General features: G+C 42.3%; 1 long non-coding RNA gene across 6 annotated transcripts in view; it reads left to right on the forward strand.

The window, feature by feature from the left end:
- LOC137759763 (uncharacterized) overlaps positions 1 to 22,581 on the forward strand; it is a 144,520-nt gene that overhangs the window by 81,284 nt on the left and 40,655 nt on the right. For 3 of the 6 annotated variants that reach the window (XR_011073144.1, XR_011073145.1, XR_011073141.1), the window contains one exon: positions 8,782 to 8,842. The exons of 2 other annotated variants lie outside the window; for them this stretch is intronic. This is a non-coding gene — a long non-coding RNA (uncharacterized lncRNA). Of the gene's footprint in view, positions 1 to 8,781; positions 8,843 to 9,567; positions 9,646 to 22,581 lie in introns of all 6 variants that reach the window. One more of the 6 variants, XR_011073142.1, reaches the window with a different exon arrangement.

The raw sequence follows: 22,581 nt of genomic DNA on the forward strand, positions 1-22,581 counted from the left end.
TATTCTGAAAAGGGAATAGGTTTCACATGGACAAGATGGAAGGACTGCTTGTTCCCTCTGGAAAGTTCTATTAAAATGGCCAACCCAGACACACTTTAATATTAATGGGAAATTCCTCCCATTGTTTATGAAATCATTTTAGAGTTGATTTTAAAAAGAGAGGAGGGAGAGAGGGAGAGAGAGAGAGAGAAGAAAAAAAGCCGTTTGCTAGCTAAACGAAGCCCAGACAATTATTTATAGATGCATCTGAGTGGCTTGTTTTAACACAGAGTGACTGTCTGAAAAGACTCCACTTTGACACCGGTAAGCACCCCTGGCACTAAGAATAAATTTATGAATGTCTTTTATGAGAGTCAACAAACTAGACAAATAACCCCACAGACCGTCCTTCACGTCGAGAACCAGAACAAAGACAGTCGTATTTGTCGCTCCCTCGGGACCGGAACGGTGCCAAGCTGCGCAGCCGTCCCTGGGGCCGGATGTTCCCCTCCAGCTAATGTGATTTCTTTGGGCACTGCCACCGTGGCAGGCAGACGCCTGGTTTATTTCCATTCCTCCACTTCTCTGATTTGCTTGGGTAGCTAAATATCTCTTTCCCAGGAGAACATCTGCTCTTTTAAAAATGGAAAAAAGCAGGAAGACCTCCAAGCCGTTAGACTGGAACTCACCCTCTGGTGAGACAGACCAGAACCTCATACAATATGGCTCCTGGGGTCTGTGCCACATCTCAAGAGAGGGCTCGTGCTACCCAAGCCCCATCAAGACTCCTGGAATTCTGTCCTGTTCAACAGACCTCAAGACAGTTCAAATTCCATGCTAGGACGCCTTAAGCTTCTTCAGGGCTTTGACCAAGTTGAGGTCATTTTTCTTGCTGTCTCATTTATAGATGACTTCTTACTATCAGTCACACCAGGGTTTGGTTGGAAATGAATCCACCACAGTTCAGACGTGCAAAAAAATATGGTGGAAAACCTCACAACTAGTCAGTCAGAGGTGCTTAAAAACTGACATGCTTCTGAATGAAAACAGTCTGTTTGGTGAAAATAGTCTTTCAGAGCTCCCTCCCTTTCCCCGGGGGCCTCTGGGTGCCAGGGATGCTTCCCTAGCGTTGTGGCACTGGGAGGTACTTCTCGCTGTGGCCACGCCGTGGGCCATGCTGTGGCTGGTCTGGCCTGGTCCCTGGCATCCCGTAGTGTGCGTAAGGGTGGTTTTGCTCACCCGTCTCTGTCTGTGTGTGGGTCACAGCAGCACCCACTACTGAAGTCTCTGATCTCTCCACTTCCTTTGGTGGTGAGGGTCCTGTGTTTGAATGCAGGCTGGTCCCACCCCCACGGGTCTCTGTGGGCCCACGGATACTCACCCTCCTAGGAGCACCTGACCACGCCGGGTGGCATTTCCCACTTGCTTGGCCACTCACTGTTGCTGTGGGGACATTCTTTGAGATGGTTTCTGTATTAGTTTACTCAGGCCACCATAACAAAATACCACAGATGCGGCGGCTTAAACAACAGACATTTATGTTCTCACAGTTCTGGAGGCTGGAAGTCCAAGACCACGGTGTTGGTTGGCAGGGTTGGTTTCTCCTTGAGTTGCAGATGGAGGCCTTCTTGCTCATGGCTGTCCCTCCATTAACTCGTACCCTGGTGACTCTTCGTCTTCTTATAAGGACACCAGTCAGATTGGATTAGAGTCTCACTCTAATGGCCTCTCTTTAAACTCAATCACCTCTTTAAATATCTTATCTCCAGATATGGTTATATTTTGAGGTACTGGGGGCTGGGACTTGAACATATTAATTTGGGGGAACACATTACATACAGTCTATAACAGTTCCCTTCCCCTTGATGTACCTTGATGGATGTACCTTTCTCTTTTTTTTTTGCTGGATGGCCAAGGTGGGATTGCTGGGTCCTTCAGAGATCAGGCCAGGCCAAGGGTGTCACCATCCCACTTGGTCTGTATCTCCCTGTATCCTCAGCACCATCCTTCAGACCTGAGGAGAGGAAGCCCGGAGAACTCCCCTCCTGTTAAATCCTGTCTTTTCTCTCGATGTAGCTAATATGTCCAGACCACCACGTGGTGTTCTTTGCAAGGGAAGCAGTTTGGAATTTAGAAATAACCTTTTCTCAACAAAGCCTGACTTTCAAAACTACTTTCTTGCGCTTACAAATCTTGTTTGAAATTCGAAGCACAACGATTGCCTGGCCCTCTGAAGCAATGCTTCAGAGCATTGGGGGTGGGGTGGGTGGGGTATGGGGGCTGCAGGGCAACTTGATTTACAGGGAATGAAAAATAAATTTAGATGATATTGTCAGAATTATGATTTCTGCTTCATAAGTCACGTGACTTTCAGTTCAGATCTTTTTAAAGTTCATTTTCTTTTCATTGTGAAAAACAGTACATGTTCATTTTAGGAAATTTGGTAAATAAGTTCAAAGGGAAAAAAACATGCTTAGACTTAACATCCAAAGACAGCCACTGTTATCATTTCAGCCTATTTCCTTTCATCTCTTTTTCTATGGATAATTTTTAAGCTTTATTTTAAATTAAATTAAATTTAATTTGTATTTTAAAAAACTGGTGGGACTTCCCTGGTGGTCCAGTGGTTAAGACTCTGTGCTGCCAGTACAGGAGGCCCGGTTTCGATCCCTGGTCAGAGAACTAGAGCCCGCATGTCACAACTAAAAGAACCTGCGTGCTGCAACTAAGACCCAGTGCAGCCCAATAAATAAATAAATATTTTTTAAAAAACTGGTAATATTTTCAAATGGTTAAAAAATAAAAACAACATCCTACGGTGTACAGTGAGAAGTCTCACATCCACTCTGGTTTCTGTTCACCCCACCCCCTATAAGTCATCAAAAACCCCTAGTTTTTTGGTGCTTCCAGAGTTTCTTTATTCAAATACAAATCGAATATACACTCTTATCTCTCTCCTTTCTTACACAGAAGGTATTAGCGTTCTGTAGCCTTCTGAACCGGGACAACTCCCCACATTAGTATTTCTTTAATAGCTTCCTGCAGTCCGGACGCCCAGCTCTCCCCATCCCTAGCTGTGACACTTTGGGCAAACCCCTTCACCTGTCCGGGTCACGCTTCACTAGTGACTCGGGTCTTTGAATTTATGGGAGCTAATTCGACTTGTCCCCTTTCCCCCTTCCTGGTAACAAACCCTGCCACCTGCTCTCCCACTGCACCCTGGCCACAGGTGTGGACATATGACCCAGGCCTGGACAATCAAACGACAGTCATTGGTTCTGGGATGGTCATGTGACTCCAGCTGGCCAGGCCTCTCCTCCTGGCGCTGATGGGAATGCCGGCCTCCTGCCCCTTTCTGGGCTTGCCATGCTGGTGTGATGTGAACTTGGTCATTTCATGGTCATCTTACCCATCACATGGAGGGGACCCATCACTGGTAGGACAGATGTGGCAACATTCAGAGGGAAGCAGAGAAGAGAGATGGAGCGCCCCGATGATTCATTAGAGTCTTGGATTTAATGCTGCCTCGAGATCCACCACACTTTTCGAGTTATGAGAGGTTCAGCTGCACTCCTGTCATAGCTGGGAGAGTCCTAACTTGTCCTGTGTTCAGTGAAGCCCTTGGGGAAGGAGGGGAGCTCACTGAGAGGTGGGGGTTAAGGGCATAGGCTTTGGAATCACATCTTGCCCTACCACAACTTAGTATGTGGCCTTGGGCAAACCATGACACCTTGCCATGTCCATTTTTGAACCTGAAGCGTGACATGATTGAATGAGTTGATATATGTCAGGTGCACAGCCCAGCACCTGGGCCACCACACTCTCACCAGTTCCCTCTTCACGCCACCGCATCCCATCTTCCCTCTCACCAGCCCAGTTTCTGTGGAACATGCATTTGAGTTGAAATAGTCAGCATCAAGATGGTGGGAAATGACCAGTGATTTGTCAATCAGCAGACATCTAAGGCTGTGCAAACAAACAAAACCAGTTTCAAATGAAAGGCACTAAAATAGAGCAAAACTTTAAGTTTGGATTGAGAATGAACAGCCCCCATGTGCAGGAGGCCATCATTCTCCTTCAAGAGTTCTCTTAAGGGTCAATAAGGGTCTCTCATCAAATGGTTTCCCCAATACCAAGTTTTTTTTTGTTTTTTGTCTTTTTAAAATCTCCCTGTAATAGTCTGCTAGAGCTGCCATAATAAAGTACCCCAGACTTTGGAAGCCTTAAACAAAGAAATTTATTTCCTCCTAATTCTGGAGCCTAGAATTCCAAGACCAAGGTGTTGGCACGGTTGGTTTCTTCTGAGGCCTCTTTCCTTGGCTTGTAGATGGCTGCCTTCTCCCTGTGTCTTCACGTGGTCTTCCCTCTGTGTGTGTCTGTGTCCTTATTTCCTCTTCTTACACGGATACCAGTCATATTGAATTAGGGCCCACCGGAATGACTTCATTTTACCTTAATTATCTCTTTAAAGATTTTATCTCTAAATACCTTACATCCTGAGGTACTGGGGGTTTGGACTTCAATATATGAATTTTGGCCTCCGCAGTTCAGCCCATAATACTCCCTGAAAGGGGCTTTTCACCACTGCCCCAGACTTCCTAGACTTCTCTCCTGCTTGGCACTCCCTTTCCCTGTACCTGAACTCCAGACAGATGCCACAGAGCACGCGCTTTGGTAGAAGCGGCAAAGCGGCTTTCATCAGTCCTAGGACCCTGGAAAACGTGAACAGAACAAAAAGCCTCCCGAAACTGGTGGGTGTGGAGATGAAGGGGTGTGGCTGGTAGTATTTTGGGACTGTTTGTCCTTTGCACGTATTAAAGGCTGGCCTAGTTTAAAATGGAGTCTTTCCTATGTTTTTTTTTAATTGTAGTTTTGAAAGAGGGTGGATGATTAGTGTCTGTGTGCAAGAGCCTGTCTTGGGGTAAAAAATAAGTCAGTGGACAGTTCTATAACTGGGTATAGACAATCTCAGAATGCTGGATAAAGGAACATAGCAAGATTCTTGGCCTTTTATCTTCTAATATCTTCAGTATAGTTTTAGTTGATCTGTCATCTTTAGCTTGGAGTCATAGGAGAGACGTTATTTCCTTTAGTTTTGTCACCAGGAGAGCAAAGACAGTTGATTGTAATCATGACACACTGGGAATAAGTGATGAATAGCATCGCTTTTGTTTTGACTGCTGGGAGCTGAGCTTGCAGCCTGTAGTCAATGATTGTGTAGGGCTGGCACCTTGAGTCTCTGTGTGTGAACTTTCCCTGACACTGTCCTACTGCCCAGCCTTTCTTTTCTGTATCTATGATTTCACTCTCTTTTTTATTACATTAAATATGTTTTTATAAGCTTTCTTCAAATCCATTAATCATTCAATCTGTCCATCCATCCAAATATAATTATTTGGGAGTATTTTCCTGTATCTCAATATGATGTTGGAAGTAATCAAGCTTTAACCTTAATTAGAGGCTGAACCTCATTAATATTCTATCCAACCATGTTTAGCTCATATCTTTCAAACTGAGATTAAAAATAAAAAGCAGAGATTTTTTCCAAAGGACGAATATGCTTTCTTTGGCTTTGAAACATACTCTTCTGTAGACATTTTGACCATACATATCTGCAAATATATGTACACACACAGATACACATATATATGCAAAGGTTAATATAAGACACACGTATTTAGAATTCTGTCATTTGGCATGATTAGGATTTGTGGGCTATTTAGTTTTGTCAAATGTTCTAGTTAATCACAAGTTACTTTTTATGTCATATAAAAGCTATCAATTAAAACAAGAATGTGGGACTTCCCTGGTGGCGCAGTGGTTAAGAATCAGCCCGCCAGTGCAGGGAACACAGGTTTGAGCCCTGGTCTGGGAAGATCCCACATGCCGCAGAGCAACTCAGCCCGTGTGCCACAACTGCTGAGCCTGTGCACCTAGAGCCTGTGAGCCACAACTACTGAGCCCATGAGCCACAACTACTGAGCCCGTGTGCCACAGCTACTGAAGCCCGTGCGCCTAGAGCCTGTGCTCCACAACAAGAGAAGCCACCGCAATGAGAAGCCCGCGCACCACAACGAAGAGCAGCCCCCGCTCACCGCAACCAGAGAAAGCCCGCACGCAGCAACGAAGACCCAACGCAGCCAAAAATAAATAAATAAAAAACCCCAAAAAACAAAAAACAAGAATGTGTACACCTAAAACTAACACAACATTATAAATCAACTGTACTTCAAAAAAAAAAAAAAGAGCGGAATAAGGAAACAAACAAACAAGAATGCAATAAAACATCTTACTCTAAAGTTAGAGCAGGCATAACTGAATCTTTCTTTTTAATTCAAGAGGTACTTTAGTCTTGGGCTGATGAATGCAGCTGTATCAGTGGACTAGAGATAAACTAGTCAATTCTGGACCTTCTGTTAAGTTAGGGGAATACCTACCAGAAATTGCAAGCATGTGATTTGGGGGCTATGTTTATACTGATGGCACGATGTTTGACATTTTTTAAATGAGATGCCAACATTTAAAAAATTGAGAGAGTTCACATAATAATCTAGATTTTAGTCTTCTCTTGAGTGATCACTGGTCCTGGACTCCAGAGGCCCTGCTCATCTCTGTCCTGCCTGGTTCCTGGTGGTGTTTGAGATTGCAACTCCTGAATATGCCTTCATAGTTTATTGCAAATTCTTAATAAGCAATGATCAAATTATTAGGATGATCTGTGTTTTGCATCTATTTGGTACTTTTTATTTTTCAAAAGACTTTCAAACACAGTAGCTCCTTGCCACAGCCCTGTGGGATAGGCAGGGCTTGCCTTGTACCCATTTCCCTGTTGGAGAAGTTAGGATTCCTGGACAGAAGACACTACCCTCCATATTTAAGAAGCCTTGCTACCCATGAATTTATAAAACCTCTTTTGAGATTATGTACATTTTTTCCTTTCAAATGAAAATGTATTTATGTTTTTTCCTGATTATATAAACAATACATTCTCAAAGGCAAAAAGCTTAATGAATACAGAAATATAAAAAAAGAAAGTAAAAATTACCTGAAATATTTTCACACAGAGATAATCCTGTTAATTTTGGTGAACTCACTTCAAAACCGCCTTAAGCATATGCACAGATGTTTGTAGTTACGTAAGTTTACCCTAAATGAGATAATATTAATGACGTGGCTATGTAACCTACTTTTAATTTTAATCAAGAATACATCCCAGATAGCTTTCCATATCTGTACATTGAGATGTACATAATCGTTTTTAAAGTTACATAGCTTTTCATTTTGGGTGAAAATGAGATACACACTGAGATATCTTTACGGAGATATCTTTAACCATTTCTCCCTGGTTGTCCATTTAAGTTGCTTCCATTTTTTCCATTATAAACAAGGCTGTAATGAACATCCTTGTGTAAGTATCTTTGTCCACTTGTTCAGTGAACCCATAAGGGCAAGTTACTAGTTTGAAACTGTGTATCTGTGCCTACTTTAATCATCAGCTTTGGAGAGAATGTCCTTCAAATCTACATGAGCTCTTGGAGTTGAGGACCAAGTCTATATTGAAGGTGTTCTAGTTTCTCCAAGGACAAGCTGTATGACCAAGGGGATTGAGAATTCCAACAAACCTTTACTGACCATCTTTTATATATATTAAGCAATATATAAAGGCAAATGAAACACGATTTTAGATCTTGACACCTTCTTGATCTTGACACCTAATGTAGAAGTGCACACACACACACACACACACACACACACAAACTATAATACAATATGGTAAGTGATGAACTTGTAGGCGAATGAGTCAGAAGGCAAAATGGATAATTACACATGGGAAAGTCTGAGACGATAACATTCCTGCTAAATCTTGAAGGATGAATAGGATTGCAGCAAACAGAGATGAGGAAAGGCATTGGAGATGGAAAGATGGTATGAGACAGCCTGAGCTCAGAGGTTTGGGGAGTGGGTATCCTGGTATGGCTAGTAATTAGTAATGGGACCTGGAAAGCCTTCCTTGGGGAATGAGTTTGTAAAGCTCCCTTGGCCTCATCTTCCTCATTCATGAGGGAAATAATCTTGTCTATTCCATAGGGTTAGAGGATTGAAAAAGGTAATGGATGTAGGTGCTTAAGCACTCAGTTGGTGCTGTCATCGTGATCAGTATTATCTGTTCCCTTCACAATTCCGCTGAACTCTCCGTTCAGCCTTTAGCTTTCTGAACAGAAGTCTGGTCATCTTCCTGGGCAACTGTCCTGTGCCCACCCTCTAGGTGAGCTCCCTGGACCATCTCCATCTCCTCTGCGATCCTCGTTGAGAATTCCAGCTTCAGATGTGGAGGCAGAGAGCAAGGAGGCTCACATTATTTGTTTCAATATCTTTACTCTGAAAAGTTTGTTTCTGTGCTGAAGACTCTTGGACATCAAGCTGGACTTCTAATTTGGAGATGTGGAAAAGCCATATAATTTCAAATATTTTCTATGAAGTGCTGTAAATTTTTAGGGCCAGGAAATTGTGCTGTCTCAGGATGATGAAATGGAAAAACCCACCGGTGTGGAAGACTTTGTTTTGCCACAAGCCACAGTTGTACGATTTTGGAGAAATCCTTCATCTCCCTGGGTCTTAGTTTCATGATGATACAGATGATGGTGATGATGATGTTGGGGACGATGGTGATGATGGTGATGGTGATGGTGGTGGAGGAGAATACTAACCACTGTGAAAGAGGCATGTGCCAGGCTCTTGACATATATTATTTAATACTCACAACAACCCTATAACATTGGTACTATTATCCCCATTTTACAGATGAGCAAACTAAAGTCCAAAGACGATAACTCAACTTGCTGAAGACCATATAAATGTCAAAGTAAGTGTCAAAGTCAAGTTCAAATCCAGGGCTCTTTAGCTCAAAAATTCAGTGATCCTCACCCCTCCCTCCCTATGTTTCTTCTTCTGGGAAAATGAAGAGATTTGGTGAGATGACCTCAAAGGATGCTTTAAACTCTAAAATCCACAGTCTGTGGAGACGTGCCCACCCCCATCCAAAGGTTGTTGATGTTATTGAATATAAGGTGGGATCTTTATTCCAAACAGGTTGTTCTAGCCCGCCTGGCAGAGCAGGACAGGGCAGCATACATGAAGGATGGAAAGTTGGTGTCATGGGCATCTATATTTATTCTGCCTCAGAGTAGGAAGGGTGGAAGGGATGGTTCATGTCCACGCTTTCTGATGCCAGGTGGGATTAAATTCATCATTTGATTTGGGAGGTTTTGTTGTTGGCTGGTTTCAGCCACACCTTCTGAGCTAGTCACCTTTTGTAGACAAGGGAGCTGGGGTGTTTTTTTGCAGGCAAAGCTACTCCACAGACACCAAGGGGGCCCTGCACAAGCTCAGGAAGGACGCCAGCCTGAAGTTGCCCAGATTGTTATTCAATTCATTGACCCACACTGGTAAAGAGAGGTCAGCAGCCTGAGCCCTCCCCAGCAGGAGGGAAGCTGTCCTCAGCCCAAGCAGAACTGGATTGACCAGTTTATTAGAGAGGGGTTGCTTTATGGGTGCGGGAATCTTTATTCCTGGCCTCTGGATTCACAGACCTGAGACTGAATCCAGCAACTGCCACACTGGCTAGCAAAGTACCTTGGATGCGGACGAGCCTCGTAAGTGAAAAAGGTATTTAAAACTCTTAGTGTCAATGGGCTAATTATACTTCCTCCATATCTTAAATTAATTAGATTTATTAATTGAATAAAGTGTAACAAATTTTTTGTGTGGTAGAATAGACATACATGATATTTTTCATTTAACCATTTGTAAGTACGCTATTCAGTGGCATTAAATACATTCACCATGCGGGCTAGCCATCACCACTGTCTGTGCCCAAACCTTTTCCATCATCCCCAACAACAACTCTGTCTGCCCATTAAACAATACTCCCCCTTCCTCCTTCCCCTGAAGCCCCTGGTAATCTCTGTTCTACACTGTCTCTGAATTTGCCTATTCTGGGGACTGCATGAAAGTAGAATCATGCAGTATTTGTCTTTTGGTGTTTGGCTTATTTCATTTAACATAACATTTTCAAAGTCCATCCGTGTTGTAGCATTGCAATATTGTGATTTATAAAAAATATATATTTGGTTGTTCAGATGACCAAAATATATTTGTTGTATATATGGGGTCTTCAGCCACAGTTCTTTGCTCATAGCTCCCAAACACTTGGAATTTCCTAAGTGTTGAGAGTGATCAAGGTGTCTTTTGTTATGTTAATGAAGTGACTTTTGGAAGGTACTGAAGAACCAGGGGCTGGTTGTCATTGAGCCAACCTTGTGTTTAGAAGGTAGAAACTTTCAGCCCCACCCCCTGACCTCCGGGGAGGGGAGAGGGGCTGGAGGTTGAATCAGTCACCTACGGCCAATGATTTAATCCATCGTGCCTATATAATGAAGCCTCCATAAAAATCCAAAAGGACGGGGTTCAGAGAGCTTCTGGGTTGATGAACATGTGATTTGAGGAGGTTGGTGCATTCCTGGAGGGTGTAGAAGCTCCGATCTTTTCCCCATACCTTGACCTCTGCATCTCTCCCATCAGGCTGTTCCTGAGTTAAATCCTTTTATAATAAACTGGTGATCTAGTATGTAAAATGTTTCTCTGAGTTATGTGAGGCCCTCTAACAAATTAATTGAATCCAAGGAGGAGGTCGTGGGAACCTCTAATTTATAGTCAGTTTACCAGAAGCACGGGTAACAACCTGGACTTGCAACTGGCATCTGAAGTTGGAGGTGGGGAGATGGTCCTCTGGGACTGAGCCCTTAACCTGTGGGATCTGATGCTCTCTCCAGGTAGACGAGTTAGAACTGAGTTGAATTGTAGGACAGCCAGCTGGTGTCTCAAGAATTGCTTGTTGGTGTAGGGAGCTCCCCACCCCACCATGTTGGAAATTAAGTCTCAGAACTAAAAGAAGCATAGATCAAAATGTCATTCCTTTTCGTGGCTGAATAGTATTCCACTGTATGTATATGCCACATTTTCCCCCAATGTTTTTGTTTTTACTGCGGTGAAATTTCTCATCTTAACCATTTTTAAGTGTACAGTTCGGTGGTATTAAGTACGTTTACATTGTTGTGCAGCCATCACCACCATCCATCTCCTTAACTCTTTTCACCTTATAAAACTAAAACTACCTATTAAACAATAATTCCTCATTTCCCCCTCCCTGCAGCCCCTGGCAATCTCCATTCTACTTTCTGCCTCTGTAAGTTTAACTGCTCTAGGTACCTCCTATAAGTGGAATCATATAGTATTTATCTTTTAGTGATTGACTTATTTCACTAGCATAATGTCTTCAAGGTTCATCCATGTAGTAGAAGCGTCAGAATTTCCTTCCTTTTTAAGGCTGCGTACTATTCCATTGTATGTATGTACTACATTTTGCTTATCTGTTAATCTGTTGATGGCCACTTGGATTGTTTTTAAACTGTTGTGACTAATGCTGCTATGAACATTGGTGTGCAAATATCTGTTGGTCCCTGCTTTCAATTGTTTTGGATATGTGCCTAGGTGTGGAATTGCCAGGTAGAGTGTACCAATCTTTTTTTAAAAATTATTATTATTTTTGAATTTTATTTATTTATTTATTTATTTTTGTAGTACTCCATGTGTTTCTTTTCTTTTCTTTTTTTAAAAATTTTAATTCTTTTTTATACAGCAGGTTCTTATTAGTTACCTATTTTATACATATTAGTGTATATATGTCAATCCCAGTCTCCCAATTCATCCCACCACCACCACCACCCCTGCCACTTTCCACTCTTTGTATCCATACTTAGCTCTCTGCATCTGTGTCTCTTATTTCTGCCAGCAAACCGGTTCATCTGTACCATTTTTCTAGATTCCACATATATGCATTAATAAATGATATTTGTTTTACTCCTTCTGACTTACTTCACTCTATATGACAGTCTCTAGGTCCATCCACATCTCTACAAATGACCCAATTTCGTTCCTTTTTATGGCTGAGTAATATTCCACTGTGTATATGTACTACATCTTCTTTATCCATTCGTCTGTCGATTGGCATTTAGGTTGCTTCCATGACCTGGCTATTGTAAATAGTGCTGCAGTGAACATTGGGGTGCATGTGGCTTTTTGAATTATGGTTTTCTCAGGGTATATGCCCAGTAGTGGAGTTGCTGGGTCATATGGTAATTCTATTTTTAGTTTTTTTAAGGAACCTCCATACTGTTCTCCATAGTGGCTGTATCAATTTACATACCCACCAACAGTGCAAGAGGGTTCCCTTTTCTCCACACCCTCTCTAACATTTGTTGTTTGTAGATTTTCTGATGATGCCCATTCTGACCAGTGTGAGGTGACACCTCATTGCAGTTTTGATTTGCATTTCTCTAATGATTAGTGATGTTGAGTATCCTTACATGTGTTTGTTGGCAATCTTCTTTGGAGAAATGTCTATTTAGGTCTTCTGCCCATTTTTGGATTGGGTTGTTTGTTTTTTGATATTGAGCTGCAGTAGCTGCTTGTAAATTTTGGAGATTAATCCTTTGTCAGTTGCTTCATTTGCAAATATTTTCTCCCATTCTGAGGGTTGTCTTTTCGTCTTGTTTATGGTTTCCTTGGCTGTGCAAAAGCTCTTAAGTTTCATTAGGTCCCACTTGTTTATTTTTGTTTTTACTTCCATTACTCTAGGAGGTGGTCAGGAAAGGTCTTGCTGTGATTTATGTCAAAGAGTGTTCTTCCTGTGTTTTCCTCTAAGAATTTTATAGTGTCCGGTCTTACATTTAGGTCTTTAATCCATTTTGAGTTTATTTTTGTGTGTGGTGTTAAGGAGTGTTCTAATTTCATTCTTTTACATGTAGCTGTCCAGTTTTCCCAGCACCACTTACTGAAGAGTCTTATTGTCTTTTTTCCACTGTTTATCCTTGCCTCATTTGTCATAGATTAGTTGACCACAGGTGCGTGGGTTTATCTCTGGGCTTTCTAATCCTCTTCCATTGATCTATATTTCTGTTTTTGTGCCAGTATCATATTGTCTTTATTACTGTAGCTTTGTAGTGTAGTAGTATAGTCTGAAGTCAGGGAGCCTGATTCCTCCAGCTTCATTTTTTTCCCTCAAGATTGCTTTGGCTATTTGGGGTCTTTTGTGTCTCCATACAAATTTTAAGATTTTTTGTTTTAGTTCTGTAAAAAATGCCATTGGTAAATTGATAGGGATTGCACTGAATCTGTAGATTGCTTTGGGTAGTACAGTCATTTTCACAATATTGATTCTTCCAATCCAAGAACATAGTATATCTCTCCATCTGTTTGTGTTATCTTTGATTTCTTTCATCAGTGTCTTATAGTCTTCTGAGTACAGGTCTTTTACCTCCTTAGGTAGGTTTATTCCTAGGTATTTTATTCTTTTTGTTGCAGTGGTGAATGGGATTGTTTCCTTAATTTCTCTTTCTGATCTTCTGTTGTTAGTGTATAGGAATGCAAGAGATTTCTGTGCAGTAATTTTGTATCCTGCAACTTTACCAAATTCATTGATTAGCTCTAGTAGTTTTCTGCTGGCATCTTTAGGATTCTCTATGTATATAGTATCATGTCATCTGCAAACAGTGACAGTTTTACTTCTTCTTTTCCAATTTGGATTCCTTTTATTTCTTTTTCTTCTCTGATTGCTGTGGCTAGGAATTCCAAAACTATGTTGAATAATAGCGGTGAGAGTGGACATCCTTGTCTTTTCCTGATCTTAGAGGAAATGTTTTCAGTTTTTCACCATTGAGAATAATGTTTGCTGTGGGTTTGTCATATATGGCCTTTATTATGTTGAGGTAGGTTCCCTGTATGCCCACTTTCTGGAGGGTTTTTATCATAAATGGGTGTTGAATTTTGTCAAAAGCTTTTTCTGCTTTCTATTGAGATGATCATATGGTTTTTATTCTTCAGTTTGTTAATATGGTGTATCACATTGATTGATTTGTGTATATTGAAGAATCCTTGCATCCCTGGGATAAATCCCACTTGATCATGGTGTGTGATCCTTTTAATGTGTTGTTGGATTCTGTTTGCTAGTATTTTGTTGAGGATTTCTTTTTCTAATAAATTTATTTATTTATTTATTTATTTGTGGCTGCGTTGGGTCTTCGTTGCTGCTCGCCGGCTTTCTCTAGTTGCAGCGAGTGGGGGCTACTCCTTGTTTCGGTGCACAGGATTCTCACTGCGGTGGCTTCCCTTGTTGAGGAGCATGGGCTCTAGGCGTGTGGGCTTCAGTAGTTGCAGCATGCAGGCTCAGTAATTGCAGCACCCAGGCTCTAGAGCGCAGGCTCAGTAGTTGTGGCATGGGCTTAGTTGTTCCGCGACTTGTGGGATCTTCCCGGACCAGGGATCGAACCCTTGTCCCCTGCATTGGCAGGAGGATTCTTAACCACTGTGCCACCAGGGAAGTCCCTTATTGAGGATTTTTACGTCTATGTTTATCAGTGATATTGGTCTGTAATTTTCTTTTTTTGTAGTATCTTTACCTGGTTTTGGTATCAGGGTGATGGTGGCCTCGTAGAATGAGTTTGGAAGTGTTCCTTCCTCTGCAATTTTTTGGAAGAGTTTGAGAAGGATGGGTGTTAGCCCTTCTCTAAATGTTTGATGGAATTCACCTGTGAAGCCATCTGGTCCTGGACTTTTGTTTGGTGGAAAATTTTTAATCACAATTTCAATTTCATTACTTGTGATTGGTCTGTTCGTATTTTCTATTTCTTCCTTGTTCAGTCTTGGAAGGTAATACCTTTCTAAGAATTTGTCCATTTCTTCCAGGTTGTCCATTTTATTCCATAGAGTTGCTTGTAGTAGTCTCTTAGGATGCTTTGTATTTCTGCGGTGTCAGTTGTAACTTCTCCTTTTTCATTTCTAATTTTATTGATTTGAGTCCTCTGCCTCTTTTTCTTGATGAGTCTGGCAAAAGGTTTTTCAATTTTGTTTACCTTCTCAGAAAACCAGCTTTTAGTTTTATTGATCTTTGCTATTGTTTTCTTTGTTTTTATTTCATTTATTTCTGCTCTGATCTTTATGATTTCTTTCCTTCTATTAACTTTGGGTTTTGTTTGTTCTTCTTTCTCTAGTTCCTTTAGCTGTGAGTTTAGATTGTTTATTTGAGACTTTTTTGGTTTGTTTCTTGAGGTAAGATTGTATTGCTATAAACATCCCTCTAAGAACTGCTTTTGCTGCATCCCATAGGTTTTGGACCATCGTGTTTTCATTGTCATTTGTCTCTAGGTATTTTTTTATTTCCTCTTTGGTTTCTTCAGTGACCCCTTGGTTATTTAGTAACGTTGTTTAGCCTCCATATGTTTGTGTTTTTTAGGTTTTTTTTCCCTGTAATTTATTTCTAATAGCTTTGTGGTCGGAAAAGATGCTTGATATGATTTTAATCTTCATAGATTTACTGAGGCTTGATTTGTGACCCAAAATGTGATCTGTCCTGGAGAATGTTCCCTGTGCACCTGAGAAGAAAGTGTAATCTTTTGATTTCGGATGGACTGTCCTATAGATATCAATGAAATCCATCTGGTCTATTGTGTCATTTAAAGCTTGTGTTTCCTTATTAATTTTCTGTCTGGATGATCTGTCCATTGGTGTAAGTGAGGTGCTAAAGTCCTCCACTATTATTGTATTACTGTTGATTTCCTCTTTTATAGCTGTTAGCATTTGCCTTATGTATTGAGGTGCTCCTATGTTTGGTGCATATATATTTATAATTGTTATTTCTTCTTCTTGGATTGATCGTTTGATCATTATGTAGTGCCCTTCCTTGTCTCTTGTAACATTCTTTATTTTAAAGTCTATTGTATCTGATATGAGTATTGCTACTCCAGCTTTCTTTTGATTTCCATTTGCATGGAATGTCTTTTTCCGTCCCCTCACTTTCAGTGTGTATGTGTCCCTAGGTCTGAAGTGGGTCTCTTGTAGACAGCGTATATATTGGTCTTGTTTTTGTATCCATTCAGTGAGCCTGTGTCTCTTGGTTGGAGCATTTAATCCATTCACATTTAAGGTAATTATCGACATGTATGTTCCTATGACCATTTTCTTAATTGTTTTGCATTTGTTTTTGTAGGTCCTTTTCTTCTCTTGTGTTTCCCACTTAGAGAAGTTCCTTTAGCATTTGTTGTAGAGCTGGTTTGGTGGTGCTGAATTCTCTTAACTTTTGCTTGTCCGTAAAGCTTTTGATTTCTCTGTCAAATCAGAATGAGATTGTTGACGGGTAGGGTAATCTTGGTTGTAGGTTCTTCCCTTTCATCACTTTAAATATATTGTGCCACTCCCTTCTGGCTTGTAAAGTTTCTGCTGAGAAATCAGCTGTTAACCTTATAGGATTTTCCTTGTATGTTATTTGTCATTTTTCCCTTGTTGCTTTTAACAATTTTTCTTTACCTTTAATTTTTGTCAGTTTGATTACTATGTGTCTTGGCATGTTCCTCCTTGGGTTTATCCTGCCTGGGACTCTCTGTGCTTCCTGGACTTGGGTGGCTATTTCCTTTCCCATGTTAAGGAAGTTTTCAAATATAATCTCTTCAAATATTTTCTTGGGTCTTTTCTCTCTCTCTTCTCCTTCTGGGACCCCTATAAGGCGAATGTTGGTGAGTTTAATGTTGTCCCAGAGGTCTCTTAGGCTGTCTTCATTTCTTTTCATTCTTTTTTCTTTATTCTGTTCCATGGCAGTGAATTCCACCATTCTGTCTTCCAGGTCACTTATCCGTTCTTCTGCCTCAGTTATTCTGCTGTTGATTCCTTCTAGTGTATTTTTCACTTCAGTTATTGTATTGTTCATCTCTGTTTGTTTGTTCTTTAATTCTTCTAGGTGTTTGTTCTTTAATTCTTCTAGGTCTTTGTTAAACATTTCTTGCATCTTCTCGATCTTTGCCTCCATTCCTTTTCCGAGGTCGTGGATCATCTTCACTATCATTATTCTGAATTCTTTTTCTGGAAGGTTGCCTATCTCCACTTCATTGAGTTGTTTTTCTGGGGTTTTATCTTGTTCCTTCATCTGGTATATAGCCCTCTGCCTTTTCATCTTGTCTGTCTTTCTGTGAATGTGGTTTTTGTTCCACAGGCTGCAGGATTGTAGTTCTTCTTGCTTCTGCTGTCTTCCCTCTGGTGAATGAGACTGTCTAAGAGGTTTGTGCAAGCTTCCTGTTGGGAGGGACTGGTGGTGGGTAGAGCTGGGTGTTGCTCTGGTGGGCAGAGCTCAGTAAAACTTTAATCCGCTTGTCTGCTGATGGGTGGGGCTGTTCCCTCCCTGTTGGTTGTTTGGCCTGAGGCAACCCAGCACTGGAGCCTACAGGCTCTTTGGTGGGGCTAATGGCTGACTCTGGGAGGGCTCACGCCAAGGAGTACTTCCCAGAACTTCTGCTGCCAGTGTTCTTGTCCCTGCATTGAGCCACAGCCACCCCCTGCCTCTGGAGGAGACCGTCCAACACTAGCAGGTTGGTCTGGTTCAGCCTCCTATGGGGTCACTGCTCCTTCCCCCTGGGTCTTGATGTGCACACTACTTTGTGTGTGCCCTCCAAGAGTGGAGTCTCTGTTTCCCCCAGTGCTGTCGAAATCTTGCAATCAAATCCCGCTAGCCTTCAAAGTCTGATTCTCTGGGAATTCCTCCTCCTGTTGCCAGACCCCCAGGTTGGGAAGCCTGACGTGGGGCTCAGAACCTTCACTCCAGTGGGTGGGCTTCTGTGGTATAAGTGTTCTCCAGTTTGTGAATCACCCACCCAGCAATTATGGGATTTGATTTTATTGTGATTGTGCCCCTCCTACCATCTCTTTGTGGCTTCTCCTTTGTCTTTGGATGTGGGGTATCTTTTTTGGTGAGTTCCAGTGTCTTCCTGTTGATAATTCTTCAGCAGTTAGTTGTGATTCTGGTGCTCTCACAAGAGGGAGTGAGCACACGTCCTTCTACTCTGCCATCTTGAACTAATCTGGGTGTACCAATTTTAAATGTACAACTTGATGACAGTTTACATATGTTTACTTGTAGAACCACTAAATGTTTACTTACCACTAAATGTAGAACCACATATGTTTACTTGTAGAACCACCAAAATCAAGATTTAGAATATTTCCATTACTCCAGGAGGTTCTCTAGTGCCCTATTATGGGCACACCTGTCCCTCCCCTGACCATGATCCTTCCATGTTCTCAGCCTCAGGGTCCCTTCCTGTCCAGGCTTAGAGATTCATGGAGGGTTAACTAGGTGAATGGATTAAAGGGTCACACACACATATACACGGATACACATGCATGCACACACACGCACACACTCACCACTGGTCTCTCTGTAATCTTGTAGGCCAAAGAAATAACTTTCAATCCATCTTTTCATTTGGGCTTTTTTGGTTCCTTGTCTTCTGAGATGTTTTTAGAGGACACAGGGATTCTCAGCTCCTCTTTACCTTTTTGAGGATAGACCTGGAGGTCCAAGAAAGTCATCTTGCCGGGATGGATTTTGAATTCCTGGGTCTGAAACTATAAAGTCAGTAAGAACTGAGCCACTGAAATGAAGGCGCCTCAACCGGTAAGAGACGAGAAGTCACAGGGCCCTCTCCTACAGGACATCGTCCACCTGCAGTGGTCGGTGGAGGAGATCTTTGGCTAACCTGGTGAACCATCAAGGCCCCTTGAAGGAGGCGTGAGTTGTAAAGAATACAAAAGGGTAAAGGGGGACCAGGAAAGCTTTGGGGGCTGAGGTGGCCCTGGGGCTGGCTGTGACCCTCCCTGTATCTCTTGAGGTTACTGTGTCCACGATGTCCTTGCTTCTTGCTAGGTGCCTGTGCTTTCCCTCACTGCTATCTGGAGGCCTCACCCTCTGCTCTGTGTATCTCTCTGATACTTCTGTTTATTCACATATTTGGCCACCATGGTTTGGGTTCACCATGAGCCCCTATAACTTAGCTCAGCTCCCACCAATTGCTGACCCAACATCTCAGGATGTCCCCGGTCAGAGTCCTACTGGAGGAGATGTGGTTTCTCTTCTTATGTCAAGCCGAGCCAGAGGGAGCTGCTCAGCCTGAAACAGGCTGTCTGTGGTTAGGACCCTTTCCCGGCTCCAGGGCAGTGCAGGGGCTTAGGGATAAGGCAGCCTTGGCAGGCATCCTGTTGACCATTCTCAGCCTCCTGCCTTCAGGGTATCATTCCCACTTCACAGCAGAGGACATGCCCAGCCCAACGCACAGCCTGTGTTGATGGCGAGGATGGATGTTGACGTTGGTGGTTGGAAGTGGGGTGGGGCGGGAGGGGGAAAAGGGGAGTTAGGGGGACTTAGGACCAAGTAGAAGGCAGTATTTTTCTCATTATGATTATTTCTATTCTCACCTATGTTCATGGAGTCCCTCCTGCCTCTGGAGTCCCATGGTTCTCCATGAATTCCCTGTGAACGGTGTTCACACTCCCAGTATGGTTATTACTTTCAGTATAGTTATTATTATTATTTTAATTGAGATATAATTGGCATATAAAATTGTGTAAGTTTGAGGTGTACAAGGTGTTGGTTTGATACATTTATATATTGCAATATGATTACCACTGTGATGTTACCTAACACAGACCTCTGTTGTGTCCCATAATTATCATTTCTTTGTGGTGAGAACAATTATGATCTAGTCTCTTAGCAACTTTGAAGTTTATAATACAGTATTGTTGACTATAATCACTGTGCTGTACACTAGATCTCCAGAACTAATTTATCTGCTGGTTGCAAGTTTGTACTTTCAAACAACATCTCCCTAGTTCCCTCACTCCCAACCGCTGGTAACCACCGTTGTACTCTCTGTTTTTACAAGTTTGAATTTTTTTAGGTTCCATATAAATGAAATCATAAAGTATTTGTCTTTTTCTGACTTTTCTCACTTGGCATAATGCCCTCAAGGTCCATCCATGTTATTGCAAATGGCTGAATAATATTGCATTGTGTATATGTATGCTACATCTTCTTTAACAATCCTTCTGTTGACAGACACTTAAATTATTTCCATATCTTGGTTATTGTGAAGAATGCTACAGTGAACATAGGTGTGCACCAGTATAATTATTATACATAACACTAACCTTCATGAGGTCTATGAGAGTTCCAGTTCCTCCATATCCTCACCAACACTTGATATGGTCACTTTTTATAATTTTAGCCATTCTGATGGGTGTATAGCAAGCCCTTGAGGAAATTAAATGATTTAATGTGCTTACATTTGTTTCCCACATGTGTTTATTCTAGCACTTATCTTTTTTTTTACATTATTATTATTATTTGGTAACACAGGTGATCATGCATGAAATCAATAAGACATTGTGTAAGGAATCTTTCCATTGCATATGACAGAAAACTCCAGTTGGATCAATCATAAGAGGGAATTTGTTGATTCACTCAAATGATCTGACTGAAGGCCTTCAGGAGCAGCTGGATCCAGAAGTAATGTAACCTAGATCAAAATCTCCACTCTGCTTCTTCTGGCTTGGCTCCAATCTCATATGGATTCTCTCCTCATTGTCCCAAGATGGTTACCTATACCTGCCCCTGGCCCTGGGGCTGCATTACTCCTAATCATATCCAGCAGAGAAGAAAATATCTCTTTCTACAACTGTTGAACAAAATCTTGGGTTTTACTCTTATTGGACCAGTTTACGCAACATGAAGCACTTTCGTGACCAGGACAGCAGGATTATATGAATTAACTTTGACCCAACCCAGGCCCCCAACCATAGAGTAGGAGGGTGGAATCAGTTTCCCCCAGGCACCTGGGAGAGGCATGGATATGGGAATAAAGGTCCAGGGCTGCTCCTGAGAAACAGAATGCATGCTGGGGCATCCGGAATAACCCATCTCCACTGAGTATGTTATATGGTCCAGAGCTGGAATGGACCCGAGTCCTTTTGTCCCCCTAGTTTGCACTGCCCAAGGACAAACCAGGTCTCAGCAGGAGCAATCCCTAAATTAGGAAAGCGCTTACCCTGTCCGTGTTGCTGAAATGTTCCTCACTTCCCTGCTCAGGGCCAGACTGGAAAGCCCAGCAGAGCCTGGCTTTGTCTTCCCCACTGCTACCATTTCTTTAAACTCAATCTCAGCTGCAATGCAGTTGTCCCAGGTTCCAGCTTAAGGCTTCTGGCTCTTGAGCGTGAGTTACACTTCAGTTATTTGAATGAGCTATGGTCTGTCCACGGCTGCTTGTTGGAGGATTCTGATCCGAGGTTCTGCACCCACACTCTCCCTGGCTCTTTCTTCAGCGGCTTTGCTGCCTGTCTTACTGTAACTCTCAGGGAACCTCCTTCTTCCTTCCCAGCTCTCTTCCCTGCTTCTCTTTCCTGCTCTTTTTCTTCTTTTGTTTTCCTTCACTCCATCTCTTTTTTGTTCTGCCTCCTTTTTTCTTCCCTTCGTTCTAGTTGCTGATGTTGGGGAGGGCTTGCATTTTTTCTCAGTTTTGTTTTAACATTTCACATTACTGATGGGTGTTCCTTTTATTTTATTTCCATCTTGAAAACCTGGTCGTTCGTGGCCGGCCAGATTGGGACCCTGGCACACTCAGACATTTCTTGTTCTTTTGTGTGTGGCCACTGGCTGTAAAAACAGTGTCTTGAGTCTCCAACTCCGTACTTGGAGGCAGGAAATCTGAATTTTAGCCCTGAGTCCCCCAACTAAGTGCTTAAGTTTCCTTCTTCCTGAAGAGGCCAGAGGCTCCCAGTTCTTCTGAGATATTTGTGCAGTGCCATGGTATGCCCACAGCAATGTACCAGGCTGTTGGGAAAAGTAAACCAAGGTGAATCTAAACAAGCTGCTCCCTCTGCCCTCGAGGGCTTGGCGGTTGCAGACAAACATGGATTTGGACACCCCATGCTCTCCTGGCCCTCAGAACCCAGAGCTTCTTCCAGGTGCCAGGCCCCATGCTGTGCACTCCATATGCAATCTCGCTCATTCCTCCCTGAGAGTGGGCGTTGATATCTTAGCCCCATCTCCTAGATGAGGAATACTGAGGCACAGAGCCTCAGACTGACTTGTCCAAGGCAGTAGAGCCTGCCTTTGTATTCAGACTTCTTCGCTCTGCCGTGTGGTTCTTCTTTCTTCCACTGACCACAGATTCCTAACTTCTGCTGTATAGCTTCTACAGAACCCATCTCCTTTGTGTTTGCGGGAAAGGAGGTTGAGAAGGACAAGAGAAAAGTAGGGAAAATTAGAGGGTAAAAAAGCCCACCAACACCTGCTGCCTCTGAATGCATTTGCTGCCATGGTCCAAGTTCCTGGGGGGGAAAGGGTTGCTGAATATTCCTAGTGTCAAGATTTAATTTTTCTAGTGTGGGCAGTGGGCCAGAGAGTGTCTTCCCTATAATGCACCTGCATGCTCATTGAGGAAATAGTTACCGATTTATATTTACTCTGTGCAAGCCACACAGGGCTGAGAGCAAAACCAAGATTTGGGTCAATGATTTCTTCTCTGGAGACACCTCCAGTCTAGAGTACATCAGTGGCGATTCTGCAAGAAAGAATGTGATCTTTATGCTAAGAGAAATAATAATGATAGTGGTATCATCAAACTCTAGCAGTGTCCTTCACGTCTGGCTCTGTCCTTAGCATTTTGC

This window comes from Eschrichtius robustus, chromosome 2, assembly GCF_028021215.1.
Source record: "Eschrichtius robustus isolate mEscRob2 chromosome 2, mEscRob2.pri, whole genome shotgun sequence".
Taxonomy (NCBI): Eukaryota; Metazoa; Chordata; class Mammalia; order Artiodactyla; family Eschrichtiidae; genus Eschrichtius; species Eschrichtius robustus.